Source organism: Peromyscus maniculatus, chromosome 2, assembly GCF_049852395.1.
Source record: "Peromyscus maniculatus bairdii isolate BWxNUB_F1_BW_parent chromosome 2, HU_Pman_BW_mat_3.1, whole genome shotgun sequence".
In the NCBI taxonomy this organism is placed as follows: Eukaryota; Metazoa; Chordata; class Mammalia; order Rodentia; family Cricetidae; genus Peromyscus; species Peromyscus maniculatus.
In genome coordinates, this window is record NC_134853.1 from 27,073,492 (window position 1) to 27,092,275 (window position 18,784).

Below are 18,784 nucleotides of genomic sequence, written 5' to 3' on the forward strand. Positions count from 1 at the left end.
TCTTTGAATCATTTCTAATTGCTGTTTGTGTAGGGTGAGGAATAAGGATCTACAATAGTGATCTTTCTGTGTAGGCTTGCCTTGCTTATTAAGGCGCTTTCATGTTTCAATGTGGATTTAAGAATTGTGTTTTCTAGTTATGTGAAGAATGTCATCGGTATTTTTAAAATAGATTTCACTGAACCTGTAGATCCATTTCAGTAATATAGACTTTTTACAATGCTAAGTCTACCAATTTGTAAGCATGGGAGAATTTTTTTTATTGCTTGATGTCTTCTTTAATTTCTTTCATTAGTATATTAAAGGTTTTATTGTAGAGATCTTTTACCTCCTTAGTTAACTTCATTTATTGCTAGATATTTTATAATGTTTAATAGCTATTACAGATGGGAATTTTCCTTGATTTCTTTTTCAGTAAGCCTTTTTTTTTTTGCCTTAGTTGCTATTACCTTAGTTACTATTACCTTAGTTACTATTGCTTTGAAGAGACACCACCATGACCAAGGCAACTTTTAACTAGGGACTTGTTTATAGGCTCAGACTGTTAGTCCATTATCATCATGGCAGGAAGCAGATCAGTATGGTTCTAGAGCAGTAGCTGAGAGCAGTACATCTTGATTGATAGACAGTAGACAGAGAAAGAGGCTCATACTGGGCCTAGTGTGGGCTTTTGAAACCTTAAAACCAACTCCCAGTGACACATCTCTAACAAAGCCACACCCCCTAATCCTTCTCAACAGTTTATAGCAACTGGGTACCAATCATTCAAACATATGTACCTACTGAGGACATTTTCATTTAAACTACTACATTTCACCCCCTGACCCCCATAGGCTGGTAGCCTGATCATAATGCAAAAATATATTTAGTCCAACTTCAAAAGTCCCATAGTCTTTCAATTTCAAAGTCTGAAGTTTCTTTTGAGACTCAAGGCAAGCTTTTAACCATAACCCTTGTAAAATAAGAAATCAGATCACTTGATTCCAGCATACAATGGTGTTGGTTCCACACCCTGTTGGCAGCTCTTCTTGGCAATTCTAATATCTCCAACATCTTGGCATCTCCAACTCAATCCAGGTTTCACCTTCATAGCTTCATGCAATGGCCTCTCTAAGCCTCCATGCAGGGATTGCCTTGCAAGATGCTTGGACCCAGTGGCTTTCTTTAATCACAGAGCAAGGTTACATAACTCCTTGCCTATATCATTATTGACTTTAAATTCTGAACCATATGGTCAAACCTGCTAAATTCTGCTGTCTGCTTGGGCTGAAAGCTGGCCACCTTCTGTCAGCTTTGACTTGATGGTTTCTAGACTGAGGAAATCCTCCAGGCTTGTTCCTTTCATAGGATACAGGATTAGCTGTGTTGGGTCTTGCCCTGAGGGTATGACACTCTCATTTAGCATCAGGCCTTTCTTTAAGCTTTTTATCTCCTTGAGCACAGGACTTGGCTCCAACATTACATTTCCAGGTGCTCCTTTTCTCTTCACACTATACATTTTGTATTTCTCTTTATCCAGCTTGCACCTTTTCATTGTTGATCTGCATATGAGTGATTGCAAAGAACCACAGGACACAGTCAATACTAGGCTGTCTTGAAATTTCTGCCAATGACATTAAACCAAAACTCTTCAAGTTAACCTCAGGAAGCTCTTAGGACAAGGACAAAATATAGTCCCATTCTTTGCTAAAATCTCACAAGAATGGTCTGGAGCTCAGCTGCTAATATTAATATTGTTACCCTCTGAAACCTCTTGAGCCAGGACTCCGTAATTCAAATCACATCCCATCAGCACTACTTTCTTTCATGTTCCTACTAGGTTGGCCCTTTAAACCCTGCTTAAAGCATTCAACCTCTTCTCTAGTCCAAAGTCCTAAAGTCTTCCATATTCTTCCAAACAGCATGTGAAGGCCTGTCTCTGGTACCAACTACTGTTTTAGTTACATAAACTTTTGTTACTCTGAAAAGACACAAGGCAACTCTTATAAAAGAAAGAATTTAATTGTAGGTTTGCCTGTAGTTTCAGTGGGTTACTTCACTATCATCATGGTGGGAGCAGACAGGCATGATGCTGAAGCAGGAGCTGAGAGCTTTACATCCTGATTCACTGGCAGTAGATAGACAGAGGCAGATGCTGAGTCTGGTGTGGGCTTTTGAAACCTCAAAATCAACCCAAAGTGATGATACACCTCCTCTGACAAGACCACATCTCCTAATCCTTCCTAATCAGCAACCAACTGGGAACCAAGCATTCTAAAGTTTGTGCCTATTGGGGCCACTATTATTCAAACTCTCACAGTAGTTTTGTATACTACTACTTAATTTGAATCTTGAAGATCTTGCAGTGTAGAATGTTACTGTCTGCAAGTAAGAATATTTTGGCTTCTTGCTATCCTATATTGTACCTTTTTTATTACTTTCTCCTGTCCTACCACTCGAAGATTTTGAGAACTGTGTTGAATAAAAATGGAGTGGGTCCTCTCATCACACTTTTCTTAAGGAAATATATTCAGCTTCTTTCCATTTGGTATAAGGTTAGTACCTAGTCTATTATATCTCTAGCCTTTGTGATGTTGAGATATAGTCTTTTAATCCTAAATTTCTATCAGGGCTCTCTTATGAGGAAGGGATATTGGATTTCTGCATATATTGAGAAGATTTCTCATTACCATTCACAAGTCATAACATAAAACATTTATATGCTTTAGTATAGTTATTGATTTGTGTTGAACAAATCTTGTATCCCTTATATGAGATCAACTTGGTCTTGGGGTTTGATATTTTTAAATCTGATTTAAAATTTTTATTCCTTAACAGTTTCATACATGTATATACTGAAAGTTTGGTAATCCTCTCCCTTTTCACTCCCCTTCTCTTTTCTGCTGAAACTATTCATCCAAACATGACCCCTTATACTTTGGTGTCTCTCTTCTTATTCATTGTGTTTAATTATGGGTACTTTCATGAGCATGAATGAGGAATTATTTAGTATGATGTTCTTATTTTGTTCTTGAACATATTTTCAAGTATTTTATTGAGAACTTTTGTAAAATGTTCATCAGAGAACTTGGTGTATCATTTCTTAGCATTGTTATGACCTTACCCAGAAGGCGTTTGGTAGTATTCCTTCTATTTCTGTATTCTAGAATGATTTGAGGAGTATTAGTAGTGTTAGCTTACCCTTAAGGGTTTATTAGTATTTTGCAATAAATCAGTCTGTCCCTGGGCTTTTCTTTGTTGAGAAACATTTTACTACTGCTTCATTCTTGTTAATTGTTATGGATCTGTCTAAGTTGTTTATATCATCTTAATTTATTTGGCTAAGTCATATGCTACTAATAATTTATCCACTTCATGTACATATTCTAGTTTGTTGGAATATAAGTTTTCAAAATACTCCTTATTAATCATTTGCTTTCTACTGGAAATTTCTGTATCACCCCTTTTATTCAATCTCACACTTTATTTGGGTCTTCCCTCTATTTTTTTTGGTTAGTTTGGCTAGCAGTTTCTAAATTTTGCTTTTCAAAGAATAGAGTTTGTGTCTGATGGTCCTATGTGTTGTTCATTTAGTCTCTATCTTATCAATTTATTTCCAGATCTTTATTTTTATTTCTTGTGGCCTATTGGTTTTGTTTTTGGCTTCTTGTTTTTGAGATCTGTTATCATATTGTATTTTGTATTCATGGTCTAATTTTTTTACAGTTGGAACTCATAGCTGTAAAACTTTCTTGAGAGAACTGCCTTAGTTATATTCCAAAGTTCCTAGGAGGTTATACTTTCATAATGAATAGTGTATGATTGAAGAACATTGCTCAGTGTCTAGTATTTGTGTAGTTTCATCTGGTATCAATTTTTGTTGTTGTTGTTTTAGTAAACTGTGAGCTGCGAAGTTACAAGAAATTATTTCATTTCTTTTGTGTGTGCTAATTCTTTCTATGTGACATAGAATGTGCTCTATTTACAAAGTGTTCTATTGGGCTTCTGAGAAAAATGTGTATTTTGTTTATGTTGGTGGCATATTCAGTGTGATTTCAGCTGTGGCATAGTTTAACTTTGAAGGCCCTTTATTGGTTTTCAGTTTAGATAATATAAGTAAGGATGAGTCTATTTTATTGGATATAATAGTGGTGCTGGCTTATTTTTAGCTTTTATTTGCTTGTTGATTGACTTCAGTCCTTGGACTTTCATTCTGGGAGTGTCTTTCCTAGTGAGATGGGTATCCAACACATAGTTGGACTTTTTTTTTTTTTTGTTGTTGTTGTTGTTGTTGTTGTTATCTGTTTGATTTTTAAAAACAAGGTTTCCCGATTTCCTGTGGTGGACATTGTGGATTTCACCCCGGCTCCTTTTTGTTCATCCACTCCTTTCATAAACTTTGTTTTCCCCCTTGCTTTGTGAAGTTCTCACTTGGATACCACCTCTAGTGTTGGCTTGTAGGCCCTGAACTGCCTTAGTTTATGTTTGTCTTGACATGTCTTTATTTTTCCATCAGCTTCTTAAAGTTAGCTTTGGGGGCCATAGCTGTCTGGTTGATAGCTGTTTCCTCTCCGAGACTGTAAATATATCATTCCATTCTTTCTTGGATTTTGTTAATTTAAGAGCTAATGTGTTTTTCTTTGAAGATGTGTTGGTGTTTTTCTCACAACTTTTAATATTATTTTTATTTTTCTATTTTCTATTTTTCTTTTTAGTTTTGGAGGATGTGTGTGTGTGTGTGTGTGTGTGTGTGTGTGTGTGTGTGTGTGTGTGTGCATGCTTTGATGCATGGAGAGGCAGCAGAATACTGGATGTTTTCCTCTATTGTTCACTTTTTTGCTGAGACAGGGTCTCCTACTGCAAGAGAAGCTCACTGTTTCATCTGGGCTAGCTGCTCAGCAAGTTCTCAGGGCCTAGCTGCCTCTACCCTCAATCCTGGGGTTATATGAACATGTTTGTCATGGCTCCTCTTCTTTTTTAAAACATATGTGCTGGGATTTGAAGTCAGTTCTTCTTGTTTGTAGAGCAAGAATTTATACCCACGGAACCATCTTTCCAGCCTCTCTACTTTGTGGTTTTGATACTTTGACAGGAAGGTTTTTTGTGGTCATGTCTTTTGGGGGTTCTAGATGTCTCTTGTGTTTGGACATCCACTTGTTTCTTTAGAATACATGTTCACATATCTTTTCTTTCCATGTTGATATTTGAAGTTAGTACTTCCTTGACCTTGTCCTCCATCCCTAATATTATTTGTATGCTTGGTTGAGTTTACTGTTGATGGGTTTACCTGTGCTTTTTATTTGGGCCATTGAATTTTCATTTTTACATTTCTATTTATTTTTTTAAGTCTTAATTCCTCTCATTACTTTTCTTTTTGTTTTTGTTTTTCTTTTCTTTTTAAGCTATATTTCAGATTTTTCTCATCAATTTTACTGGTATTTTTCTTGACTTTCCTCTCTAGGCCCTGGATTGTTCTTTGCATCTTCTTTAAGGCAAACATTGTTTTTACTATCTAACTTTTCAACTCTTCACATGGCATTTTCCCACTTGATGTTTTATTTAACTCAGTAGTTGAAAAGAGGTGATCTTGAGAGAGTCATGTTTCTAAGCCTATTTTCATTTTATTTTTTACTAGGATTTTGGAATAGTAGGTTGACTTTTTTCCTGTTCCTCCTTTTGCTTTATTTTTAATATTTATTATTTCCTTCCTTGACTATCAGGGAAGTATTTGTTGTTCATTTTCTATTTTCAGTTTGTAAATCAATTATTTATTATATTACAATTATCTAACAATTATTTAAGATATTTCTTTCTTCCTTTCTTTTTTTCTTTTTTCTTTTTCTTTTTCTTTTTTCTTTTTTTTTTTTTTTACAAGAATGGGCCTTTCGTGCTTTTCAGTTTTGAGAATTTGCAGTGTAACTGCATTGTGTCCAGGGAGTGCTGATTGTAATATTTCTGCATTGCCTTATTTATGTATTTATTTTAATAATGAACTGTAGCAATAAATGTTTTATGAGCTTATGAGAAAAAAGGGCTGATAATTTCAGAGGCTAAAGATCTGTGTGCAGTGATGAATTCTATTTTCTTATTGCTGTTAATCTCCTCAGTCTTTTCTACTTGATCAATCCCACTCTAAGAATGACACATTCATACTGTAGACCACCTTTGCCTGAATCATGTTTTTGTAGCTCCTTGGCTTTCCCTTTCTCTCCCTTTCCCTCTCCCTGTCTCTGTCTCTGTCTCTGTCTCTGTCTCTATGCGTGTGTGCCTCTCACTCATAGTCATTCAAGCAATGTCAAACCTCTCCTCCCCATTACCACTTTATTTATATTATGTAAAAATATAATTGTGCAGTCACATCAATATAATGTGACATACATTTGTGCTGTAAATTAGATTATGGGCCTTTAAAAAACTGTTCTAGTGAGGTGAAATTGACATACATTAAATTCTACATATGTAGAAAGTACAGTTTGATAAACTTTGATATCTATACATATCCATGAAATCATAATCTATATAATCATAACATCTGTCACACATATCTATTGCACACAACCATTTTTTTTTCTGGACCACTTGTAAACACTTCCTCTCACTGTTTACATGCATCTCCATTCCCACTCCATAGCAACCATTGACCCGTTTCTGTATCCAGGCATCACTTAATGCTGTTAATTGGCTGGGATCATTGCAGTTGTTTCTTGGTATTAGAAGGAATTACTGACAGAACTCATTTACTGGGTTACTATGCACAACACAGTAGCTAAATTGACAGCAGTGTTAATGCTTTTTTTTTCTTTTTGCAACATGTGTGTGGTATTAAAGTGTGTTTGTGATACTCACATGTATGTGTTTGTGTGCATGTGGAGGTTGGAGGTTGACATTGGGTGTCTTTCTCATTTTTTCTTCACTCTTTGAGTCAGGGTCTCTCACTTAACAGCAGAGCTTGCTGATGTGGTTGTCTAGATAGCCATTTTGCTCCAAGCATCCCCTTTCTCCATCTCCCATGTGTTGCAACTACAGGTGGGCCATCTTGTCCAGTGATCACATATGTGCTGGGGACCTGAAGTTTGCTCCTCATGTTTGTGTGCACACATTTTATTCAGTGAACTATTTTCTCGTTGTATGTGAATGTGTATGCATATCTGTGTAGCCAGGTGCAAATGCCTGTGCATACATGTAAGCCAGAGGAGCATGTCAAGGGTCCTAGCCTGCTCCTTTCTGATTTACTTCCCTGAGAGACTTTCTCACTGAGCCTGGAGCTAGACTGACATCCAGCAATCCCAGTGAGCCTCTTGACTCCATCTTCCACAGCACTGGAGTGGCAGATGTACATAGCCATGCCTGGCTTTTTAATGTGAGTAATGTATTTGAACCCAGGTCCTCAGGATTGCTCAGCAAGCACTTTTAGCCACTGACTCATCTCCCCAGCCTCTCTATCATCTCGCTCTAAGGTGCATTGTCATTTGTAAAGAGCCTTCTTTAGAGTAACTGATACAATTTTGCATTATTAATATTACTTTAGAGGAAATACAGAAGAGAAAAAGAAAAACAAGTTTTCTAGTCCAAAGCCAGTAGCAGTAAAAAGTCTTCTCTTGACTTGCTTACACACTTGAGCAACAAGCTGTTGACTTCAGAACTGAACTTTTGAGATGCAGGACCAACACATTTCTGTAGAGAAACAAGCACTCAATAAAAGGCACCGCATATTCAGAGCCGCCGATGTCCCTGAAGCTTTTATTAGTCTCCAGAATGGGCATTTTGCCTGTTTCTTTTTTCCAAGAACTTAGAGGCCTGGGACTGTCCTTTGCCCATTTAATTCTGGAAATTTTCCCAAGCTCTACTTTCCTGAAGCAACCACAGGACAAGATTTCTGTCCTGGAGACAAGGCACATACAGCTCCTTTGTTCAACAGTTGCGTAAGCCCTGGTGACATGAAGGGGCGGTAGTGTTCAGTGACAAAGTCCAGTGTTATTGCACCGGTGGCTTCTGGAAACATGTGGTCTTCAGTCTTCAGGGATGACAAACTACAGACCTGAACAGAAGATCTCCCACCTCCTTGTGGGTTTGCACTAAACACACTTAGGTAGTAAATAAGGTGCTCATGAGGATAGAAGGACTAAGATAAAAGCGATTTACCCTCTTCTCCATGTATCGTACCTAGCTATTCTTTTCTGAAAATCATCTAGTCTCTTATGATAGTGTTTCATTGTTCACAACCATTTGAGTCAGGAAATCATCATTCTGTTTGGTTGAAATTTATCCAGTTGTATTTGTACGTGAAAGACCTAAGTCAGAAACTATTATAAACTAAATAAAGTTAAACTAAATAAAGTTAGAATTATAACATTATAAAATTATAAAAGGGAATTTTTTCATATTAAAAACCACCTTTGCTGTCTACCATATTCTAGGATTAGTACATAAGCTCTTGAGGTCAGGCCTCATTGACATCTGAAAATGAGTAATATACCATATTATGCACATAGAGAAACTGGTCGGTAAAGTGGCTTATATGATCTTTGTGGTTTTGTGCTTGTGGGTGTTTGTGTGTATTGTTCACATGTACACATGCATGTGTGTGCTCAGCCAACAGGACAGCATCGGTGTCATTTCTCTGTCAGCGTCCACCAGGAATTTTGCAACAGTCTCTTGCCGAGCTGGAACTTGCTGGGTAGGCTATGCTGCCTGCTCAGTAAGCCCCAGGCATCCATCTGTCTCTGCTTCCCCATGACTGGATTGCCAAAGTGTGCCACAGTATCCAACTATTGTTAAATGAGTAGAGTCTGGTGATCAAACTCAGGCAAGTACTTTGCTGAGTCACAACCACCTTTAAGCTTTTATACAGGATATTATAATTAGAAGATGGCACAGGAGAATTTGTTCTCCAGTCTGCACTTTCATAACTGCTCTCCTGTACCATTTAGAGTCTTATTTATTTTTTGAGACAAGGTCTCCCTATGCAGCTCAGGCTGTCTTTGAACTCACTGTGTTGCCTGGCCTGCCCAATGCTGGGACTGAAGGCATGTAGTACCAGGCCCAGCTTTCTAAGCTGATATGGAGAAAGGAAAGAAGGAAAACAAAGCCACCATATCCTGGTCCAGCCCTGCTCTTGCTCTTTCCAATATGTCACTTCCTGTACAGTCCTAGCAGCCTGTGCTCCAGGCTCACACTACGAGGTGGGTGGAAATCTGGCTTCCAGGCTTGCTCAGTGGTTGGAAAATGTCTCCATCCACCTGTAGGCTCTCCTCTCTGTCGTCAGATGTGGATATGTAACTCTGTGCTCCCACAAGGCACTGCTCATTCCTTTCCTTCTAAGGCTTCTCAATACGGAAAACAGTGTTTGCCTTCCTTCATGCACTGCGGGCCTCTGTGGAACATAGACTGTTTACTTCCCTAATTCTAGCAGCTGGCGCTTTATAACCATGAGTTAAAGAAATTAAAGAGGGAAAGGTCAATTAAATGTTAGTGGCTTCACTATGTTAAATAACCAAAATTAAATGAAGATTTTTTTTTTTACCTTTTCAGATTTGCCTTTGTTTTTTTTTTTTGCCTCTTTTTTTTTTTTAATAAAGGACAGGAAATCATTCTTTATCTTTTAAACTGAAGTGCAGTTTTTTAATGAAGGAGGTTAACAAAGCTTAGAATTTTCTAAGTTGGTCATATATTCTATTAGATCCCTTCTGATCAAATATGCCGGTCCAGTCAGCAGAATCTCCTACTTCTTTTCACAATTATTCCCATATATGACAGAGATTCAAATACAACTACATTGCCTTTCAACTCCTGCATTCCCCTGTCCCTCAATACCATGATGCCTCCATCATTCCTGCTGACCTCTGCGTTGTCCTTTGGCTGGAGTAGAAAGGAAGGCAGAGTAGTCAACCTGTGCATCCATGGCAGTTCTGACTCTCATGCCCTCTTGTTTCATTAAGTTGTGGCATGAAGGTTTTGACAACCAAATATATTATGGCATACTCTTCAACCATATAATTGTAATAGAAACATTCTCAAGGGAAGTGAATTTCTGATATATTCTGTGGTGCAGCAAAGTCAAATCATGTTTGCCAGACATATGCTGAGCTTGCATGTGGGGTAATCAAGACCATCTTTCTGTTAGGTTTAGGGGGCTGTGTCTTCCTCACACTGGCCACCCTTCTCATGCTCACCTTTTAAATGACTTTGCTTCACCACATCCTAACATTAGATCAAGCCTACCAAAGCATGGCTCTGATGTAGGAGCCAGACCTGCACGAATCTTGGCACAATTAGGTGTTTCATAAGCGTATGGAAGAGTGATGTCACTTGTTCCTTCAAAACTCCCCTTTAACTGAATTTCGAGTACTGCATGTTCTGACTTCAACATTTCTTGCTGTATTTGCTGCTCTTCCCTCTTGGTTGGTTTTGTTCCTTTTAAGCAAGCAGAACTGTCCTCTCCACTTGACCCCACTGAACTGTTTAACATCTATATTTTCCCTTCTGGAATGATTTCTAATTATGTGTTGTCAGGAATGCCTCAAGTGTAACGGACAATGCAAAACCTCTCCTGTAGTATTCCTGTCTTTCTCCAGAACCCAGTGGCATATTTTCTTTCTTTTTACTTTAAACAAAGCTCTTATTAGCATATATTCATTATACATAATGATGGGTTTCATTGTGGCATTTTCTTTTTGGCATTTTCATACACATCTGTAATGTACTTTGATTGCATCCACTGACACATAGCCTACTTCTGAGTGGGTGTTATAGGAAATGGGGAATTAAGGCATGGGGACAATGTGCATAAATGTCTGGAATTATGCAGAGGACATGTGCCTATTCTTTCCCATGTATTTAGTAAGTCATTTATATCAATATGGTCTCAAGGACATTTATTTTAAAATCTAATACTATGCTTATTTTGTTCTAGTCTTGGGCATTGGGAGCTTTTGTTGGTTCCTAGGTCTTGGGCCCTGACACATTTATTTATCTAACACCCTCTTGTTCCTCTCCTGTTCCTGCAAATCCTCTTGCTCTTCTCACCTACTAGCTTACTTTTGCCTCTCAAGTTTGCTTTTGGTGACCTAGGGAGTTTAGCTAAGGGGGCTTATAGTTGTGGGTGGCAGCACATTTTTGTTTTGTGGTCCTTTGTGCATGTATACTTAGTATCTTTCTCTTGATGTGATTATCTGTGTGCGCATCAAAGCTTGGACCTTCAGATACTAGAGCCCTTCTTCCCCTCGTTTAGTGTCCCAGGACTCAGGACATCCTCAAGCCCATTGTACACAGGCAAGGAAGACATGGAGATTTGTCAGTCAATTCTGTGGCAATGATGGAGAAGGTTTTCTTCTTTCTTTAATGTAACTTTTCCTTTAGGATTTTTTTTCAAGTTATAAAGATAGTAATTACATGGAGTTGTCATATATCCCATTCAATTTCTCCTGTTATTGACATCTTATTGTGGTATTCTTGCCACAATTGATAAAACAGGTTGCTATATGGCTCTTAGCTACAGTCCATATGTGATACTCACATTTCCTGGATTTTAATCTGACATACTCTATACTGTAACAGGATCTCATATAGGATACTATATTACAGTTAGTTGAGATAACAATGAGGAAAAGAGACATTCTCACCCAATCCTATACTAACAACAAGATGCAATGCACTAACACAACATTGTTGTTATTAGTTTGACTACCTGGTTAAGGCAGTGTTTGTCAGATTTCTTCAGTGAATAGTATTCCATTGACTGACCTTTCCTTGCTACTTTCTTTGTTGAAAGTCAATGTGCATGTCCTATTCATTTAAAAAATTTTAAAAATAAACTTTCTGTGTGTGCATGTGTGTGTGTGCATGAGAGAAACACACAGAGAGTGGTAGATGTGTTTGTGGGTGTGCATACAAATGTGTTCATTCATGCCTGTGTGTGGAGACCAGAGATTGACACTGGGTCGTCCTCCATGCCTTCCCTCTTGTTTTTTGAGACAGGATCTCTCTTGAAAGCTGGATGCTGGTGAACTCCAGGGATCTGCCTGTCTCTGCTTCTCCACAGTTGGGATTACATACATCATATCACTTCTTGCATGAGTGCTGAGACCAGGACTCATATCTTCATGCTTGGGTGACAAGCACTTTACTGACTGAGGCATGTCTCCAACCCACATAGCCTACTTTTGAGTGGGAGCTGTATTAAATGAGGAGTTGAGGTGTGGGGACAACCTGCACAAATGTTTGAGGTTATGCAGAAGACATCTGCCTATTCTTCCCCATGTATTTAGTAAATCATTTATATCAATATGGACTCAAAGATATTCATTTTATCATCCAATACTATGCTTATTTTGCTCTATCCTTGGACATTGGGAGCTCTTTTGTTGTTTTCTGGGACTTGAGCCCTGACACATTTATTTATCTAACACTCCTTTACTTTTTACAATAAAAGTTGATGTAAGGTTTTAATATGTATTACCCCATCCCAGTTCTGGGCCCAGACATTCCTCTAAGGCTGTCTGGTTCCTTTTGTTAGTAAAGGGTATCAGAGAAACCAAGGCCCAGACATGAAGTGTGGCCGTTGCTGGTGGGATGCTTTTATTTCATCTGACAGCAAAGAAAAGAGTGTATATGCCTATATATGTAACCATTTCTTTGTGTAAGCATTACCTATTCATAATTTAAATTAAGCTATAAAAGAGTTCATACTGATATTTCCAACTCTAATATATTACCATAGTTAATCTTGTCTTGTTTGTAACCTCCCACTCTGAAAGTGGACATTTAATGCCCCAAAGTCCTCCTCTCTAAATTCCTCCATTGCACACCAGCACTGTAGCCACATCACACCCACCCCTCTCTAAATTCCTCCATTGCACACCAGCACTGTAGCCAGATCAGTCCCACTCCCTCAGCCCCTCCTATGTCCTTCCTCCAAAACCATGATCTCCTTTTTAATAATTATTCACACATGTATCTACACTTGCACACACATATGCACATATGTATATATGCAGCTTACTGAATCCATTTAGTGCTGCTCATATGTGTGTGTGTGTGTGTCTAGGGGTTGACCAGTTGTAATTGGACATCCTATGCAGGAGCTCATCCCTGGAGGGAAATAATTCTCCATCTCTTAGCAGTTATTACTCACTTGTAGCTCTTCATCTAGGGGTGGGACCATGTGGAATGTCCACTGTTCACACTGACATACAAACTGATGTCATTATTGTGGGCTTGTTCAGGTAACCATATTGATATTTCATGGGTGCATTTTCTTTGTGATGCCTAAGACATTATCTAGCAGCAAATGTCCTGGGACTCTGGCTCTTACAATCGTTTTGTTCTTCTTTCAGTGATTTTTCTTGAGCCTTTCATGTAGGAATTATATTGCAGATATATCAGTTGGGACTGGGTACTCTGAAATCCTTATTCTCCTCATTTTGATCAGTTGTGGATTGTTGTAATAGTCTCCACTTATTACAAAAATAAGCTTTTTGGGGGGAGGGTTGAGAGCTGTCCATGCCTGTGGGTACAGAGAGAAGTAAGTAGAATACAGTTAGAAATTGTATTGGTTTAAGAAATTGGCAGTAGTAGGTTCTCCTCTCAAGTCTATGACAGCTCTAGCTATAGACAATTGGTAGGTTTATAGTACTAGGCATCAATTCTCTCCTGTTGGTCAGGCCTTAAGTCCAATTACACAGTTGTTGGTTACCCACAAGATAAGAGTGCCACTATTACCTCATTAGAAACTCTGACATCAGTAGTTTTTGATTATGTATCGTGTCACAGACTGGCCATTATAGTAATATATGGAGTAGTCTCACCATCCTACAAAGTCTATGTTTTCCTTCTTCCTACACTCTTTAGTTTGAAGTTGTTGGAAACCAAGATTTACTTACTGTATCTATAGTCTTACCTTCTCAAGAGTGTCATGTAAAGGGACTCTCACATACTATTATTTTTATTTACAGTGTAAATTCGGGATTCATTCATGTCTTTGGACATACTGTCTTTGATAATTACCTTTCCAACTGAAGATACAATGAAGGTTTTCATGTTGAATTTTGCAACACCTATCTTCATACATATCCATTTGTTCTCTTGCTCCCTCCCAGATCCTCGGTCCACACAGAGGACTGTCTACCACATCTGTGTACCACCTGGTTGTCCTACTGTCATGAGAAATTCGTTCTTTCCCCTTTTCTACATATACTGCTCAACAAATACTGGAAGGTTTACTAACCCACCTTCAAAGCTTTTCAGACTTTACCTTCCAAACTCTCCTGTTCATTTTTTATGGTCCTAATTCACACTCCTGTTTCCTAGCTTCTCCATTTCTCCTTTTCTTGATCAATATTTTGTGGTGAGAACTGTGTATTAATCTGCAACAATATTTCTCCTGTCTCATACTGGGTGTTCCATAAGTAGTCATTGAATGGGCAAGTAAGTGATTTTCTATAGTGAATAGACTAGATATCCAGAACAGCAACATGAAAAATGCATGCTATATCATGTTCACATGAACATACAGTCATTTCCTAGTCAAACTTTAAAAAAATGTTTCAAAGTCACTTGAAAAGAATGGACTGAAATCTGAAATACATTTATTTATTTAAGGTATCAGCAAATTTCTTATTTTATTTAATATAATATTTTGAGATAGGGCCTCTTGTAGGCCAGGCTGGTTTCAAGTTTAGTATATAGCTGAGAATGAGAACTTCTGATCCTTCTGCCTTTACCCCATAAATCCGGAGACTAAAGATAAGTACTACCATGCCACATTTAATACAGTGCTGGGGGGTCAAACCTGGGGCTTCATGCATGTGAGATAAGCACTCTTCAGCTACATCCCCCATCCTCATAATCCTCCTTAATGTTCCAAAACTCAGTCTGAACAGTGAGTTCTGGCGTGGGCCTGTCTGTAAGCCTTTGTCTACAGGTTAAACAGGTACACACAAGTATGCTGCATTATCCATTTTCATTCAGGATTAAAGTGCCAGGATGCCTTACAGTGAAAATGCTGCCTGGTGTGCCCACCTGCTACTCTCCCACTCGGTCTCTTTCTCTTCTCCCTGGCTGCCTTAGCTCCAGCTGTATGTTAATGGGAAAATGAAATCAGAGCCTGAGGAGGAAGCAGTGTTGGCTAGGAGAGCCAGATGGGTTCAAGTTTAGGGCTCAGAGATATTTTAACAGAAACATGTATGTGGACATTCCAGAGGAAATAAGTATGAGCATGTTCTGAAATACATTTAATTTATATAGAACACATGGCTTTTATACAGACATGATCAAATAATACCATGCTAGTGAACTTTGATAATGCATTGTCAGAGGTTTTAAGCATTAGCCTAGAATATCGGTATTGCTGTGAACAGCTGCAGTGTATTGCATGAAATTTATGCAGCACTCATTAGATACTGCATGGCTTTTTGGGGGAATTGATTAACCAGAATAAAATCTTCATTTTGGTTGACTAACCCTCACACTTATTTACCCCAGGATGAGACATAAGAGACTTAGTTACAAATAGAGAATGGAGAGAAAACACAGGATAGACTTGGGTGGGCCTGGATCCTTATCCACCAGCCCAGAACTTTATTCCAAAGGTCTATTCATAACAATGCCAAGGGATGGAGCAAAAGACCTCCCCCTTGCTAGTTACAGTCACCTAGTACCCAGACCCATGGTCCAATCAACCTCTTATGCAGTCCTGCTGGGTATAGCCACTAGGAAACCTAGTGGGCTCCAACACATCATCATCCATATTGGTAAAAGGAGCTTCAAAATCCTTAATACTGGGCCCTAAGTGAGATATTCTTGAGAGTCCCCACTCTACATTTGTAAGTTTGAAGACGAACTTGGACTAGTCTACAGGATCCCTGTCAGGATTTGCTACATTCAGGTTGTAGATATCCGTCTTTGTGGAGCAGATCAACTCCCCCGTGAACGAACTGGTGCAGTTTGGACGATGGGAACAGGGAGGTCTTTAATGCTCTCCTTCCCCTGCTTCTCTCCTTTCCCATCCTCTCCTTTCCTTTCTCCATTTCTCCTCCTCCTCTTCCCCCTCCTCCTTCTTCTCCTCCTCCTCTTTCCCTCCTCTTCATATCTTCCATTGGTCTGGGTTATGAAGAATGCTGAGAAAAGTGTTCAGTATTCATAGACCTAAATGAATCTTTAATTTATATCTTAAATAAAAGTAAATAATATGGAAGATTCACTTTACATGACACTCATGAGAAGGTAAGACTATAGATACAGTAAGTACATCTCAGTTTCCAACAACTTGAAAATAAAGAAAAGGAAAGGCAAAAGAAAGTACTGTCTCCAGCATACCTGCAATCCCTGCCCAGTGGTCTGTGTCAGAAAGAGTTCTTCAAGAACCCGTTGGCCTTCCACTCAAGAACTCTCTGTTCCAAATGTTTGCCCCTGGTTGCCAGGATGTTTTAGATGCGTAGATCTGTGACTATGTAGCGTATTACAATAGTTGAGGTTTTGGTGTTTTAAAAGAGGGTAGGCCCTTGTTTCTGATTACCATGCCTTAGCAGAGTCCAATGTTTTTAGCATTTGAAATGGTTGGGGTCTTTTGGTACCCTAGAGTTGTCCTGGACCTTTCAGTTTGGAAGCATAGATTGTGGAAATGATCAAGTTGTTAGGAAGTTCATGGTTTAGGCAGTTAGGTTAGTGGCCACTTCAGATTTCTGAGGCATGGCAAGTCATCAGCCCATCTGAAGAGACATTGTAGTGTAGGAAGTAAACAAAGGCAGAAGTTGAAATGGTGATGGTCCCTGCAAAGCTTTCTAAGAGTTTGCTTCTCAAAACAATGGTTAGCTCCTAGTCACACAGGTAGGAACTTCCCAACCTTCCACACATGTATACCATTTTTTTATGTGAATAGCTTCCAGATTTTTAAAGATGTGAACTACATATATGGCTCTTTTAGATAAAATGAAGGCCCAATTCTGGTGTTCTTTGTAGTTTAGTAATATGCCAGTTTCATCATTGTGACCTAAAAGAGTTAATACCATCAACGGGAATTCGTGATCTCGCTTATAGAGAGATACTTGGAAATTCTTGGTTCAGTGTTTTTCGAGATTGTGTTTTCAAAATGAAATCAACAGACGATGTCAAGAGAGGCCACAAAGATCACTGAGTTCCTTTAGTGCCTGTATAAGCTTGGTTGCATTGGAGTTTCAGGCAGGGTCTTATTTTTACTTTCCACACTAAAACAAGGCTCCTGAAACAGAGCATATTACAGAAGCCACAGCCTTCTCTTTCTCTGTTGGCAGTGGGAGCTTGTCTGATTTCTGTATTAATGCCTCTCATTCTTCTCTTATCATATATTGAATGAAAGGCGGCTGCTAAGCTGCAACAATTCAAATACAACCCATTCTGCACTCATGTTCTTTCAAGGCTTCCAGAGTTGAAAAATACAATGTAGCCATGCCTGCATTTTCAAAACTGATAGCTAGTTCTCTGTACACAGCGAATATGTAAAATACTCCATGACATCTTTCTGTATCACCCATCCTGCATGATTTACATGCTTCAAATCATTTCACATGTACCTTACTACAACCCTAAAGGATGAACAGGGCACATTTCACTCTAATAATTTATGGATGATGATTCAGTTCAAAGAATTGCAACAGGTTTTCTACAGCCACATTTTTAGGATTTGGGAGAAAACAGGATCATAAAGCTATATTAATGTTCCAGATTCTGCCCAGGAAACTCCACTTAATATGAGAGCATTACTGCTGGCAGCCAAACATGCATTATGATGTTATCACAATATAGATGTCATGCATTTTGCAATTTATGTTCTGGGGTAGCAGATAACATTGTGAACTTCTAAGTCTCACTGTTAACCTCTTGATTGCAGGATATTTCTTTGCTATTCTTCCCTCTGGTTTCTTCTTAATCTCATTTTCCAACAGGAACTTTAAGACTTGACCTAGATACTACTATTAAAACATTACCTGTTTCTCTTTTCTGGAAGGGATACTCACAAATATAATTTAGTGTTACTTTCAAACTTCTAATAAATATTACTTTTTACTGACCCTGTGACTGAGTTTACATGGCCAAAGATCTTCTTAAGGCCCCCTTGCTATTTCCTCTAGCTAAAGATACGATCCTAGAAATGGCAAGAGAGTGCTTTTGCCTTGTGAACTTGCTTTGAAATGGAGGATGATGCTGGCATTTGTGAGAAAGTGTTTAAAGAATTTGTTTTTATAGTAATTTCTATAAAGTCTTTCTTCTTAACACATATCCCTATTCCCCATCTCTGAGTTCTCCATCTCTGTCTGTATTCCCCGTCTGTGGCGGTTTGAATGTAATTGGCCCCCATATGCTCATAGAGAGTGGCACTATTAGGAGGTGTAGCTTTGTTGGAGGAAGTATGTCACTGTGGGGGTGGGCTTCTAGGTCTCATATATGCTCAAACCATGCTCAGTGTCTCAGGCCACTTCCTCTTGCCTGCCCATTAAGATAGAGGTTTCTCAGCTTCAGCACCTTGTCTGCCTGCATGCCACCATGTCCCACCATGATGATGATGGACTAAATCTCTGAAACTGTAAGCCACCCCATTAAATGTTTTCCTCTGTAAGAGTTGCTGTGGTCATGGTGTCTCTTTACAGCAGTAGAAACCCTAAGACACTGTCTCTATCTGTATCCCCACCTGCAGACACCTGCTGTCTTCTTAGTAAACACCAGCCTTTCAAAATGGTCTCCCAGGGTATCTTGTCAGGCTTTGCTTCCACTTTTCAGAAGCTCAGGTAAAAAGTCCTTTCCTCATTGCTTTTGAAGTTATACATTTATTGGG

At 38.7% G+C, this 18,784-nt stretch overlaps 1 protein-coding gene across 2 annotated transcripts in view; it reads left to right on the plus strand.

Moving 5' to 3' along the window:
• Nucleotides 1-18,784, plus strand: part of Slc26a7 (solute carrier family 26 member 7) — a 127,116-nt gene that overhangs the window by 34,919 nt on the left and 73,413 nt on the right. The window lies entirely within an intron of this gene.